Below are 750 nucleotides of genomic sequence, written 5' to 3'. Positions count from 1 at the left end.
GCGGCGCTGCTGCCTGCTCGCGGCTCGGCGGGACCGCCCCACCCCGCCCCAGCTCCGCCCCGGCTGCACGGGGCCGCCTTCCTGCTCGGCCCTTGTCTGCTGCTTCTCGCCGCTGGTGCCTTGGCCCCTGCTTCTGCTTCGTTCCTGCCTCCTCCCCCCACCTCCGACTGTCAGAGAAGATGGGGGTTGGCAGGGCCCTCAGGAGGTCATCGAGTCCAGTGCGTCTCAACCCGTGGGTCGTGACCCAAAAGTGGGCTGCAAGAATATATAAAAGTGTTGCAAACAAACTTTTGAAACGGATTCTCCTTTCAAGCAGCGCCCTGGCGAGCCTCCTGGCAGCCCTGGGCAAACTTGTAGTATCGGCGGAGCCGACCCGAGCAGGGTGCGGGGCCCTGGGCCTGGCCCTGGCCCTGCCCCCGCCCCGATGCCTCGCGCCCCGGACGCGAAGGAGCCGCCGCCATCGGCAGTGGGGGGTAGCGGGCGGTTGGGCGGGAAGGCATGGAGTCGCCGCTCCGCGGAGCCCGGAGCGGTCACCCCATTTCACCCCTCTAGGGGCAGTCCTGAGCATTCCCCACCCCCTTTGCCAGAGATAGTAACAATAATAATAATAATTTTAATTACCATTTTCAGGCCCCCTTTCCCTCCGGGCACCGGGAGTGTTGCCCATGCACGTGTCCAGCCCTGCTTTAAAGGAGAAAAACATGGGAAACTGATGCTTTTCCCTTGCAGGCTGGCAGAGCCCTAGCCTGC

The sequence above is a fragment of the Gavialis gangeticus genome, unplaced genomic scaffold, assembly GCF_001723915.1.
Source record: "Gavialis gangeticus isolate Ggan-Ray unplaced genomic scaffold, GavGan_comp1, whole genome shotgun sequence".
NCBI lineage: Eukaryota > Metazoa > Chordata > Crocodylia > Gavialidae > Gavialis > Gavialis gangeticus.
Note: the sequence above shows the minus strand (reverse complement) of the source record.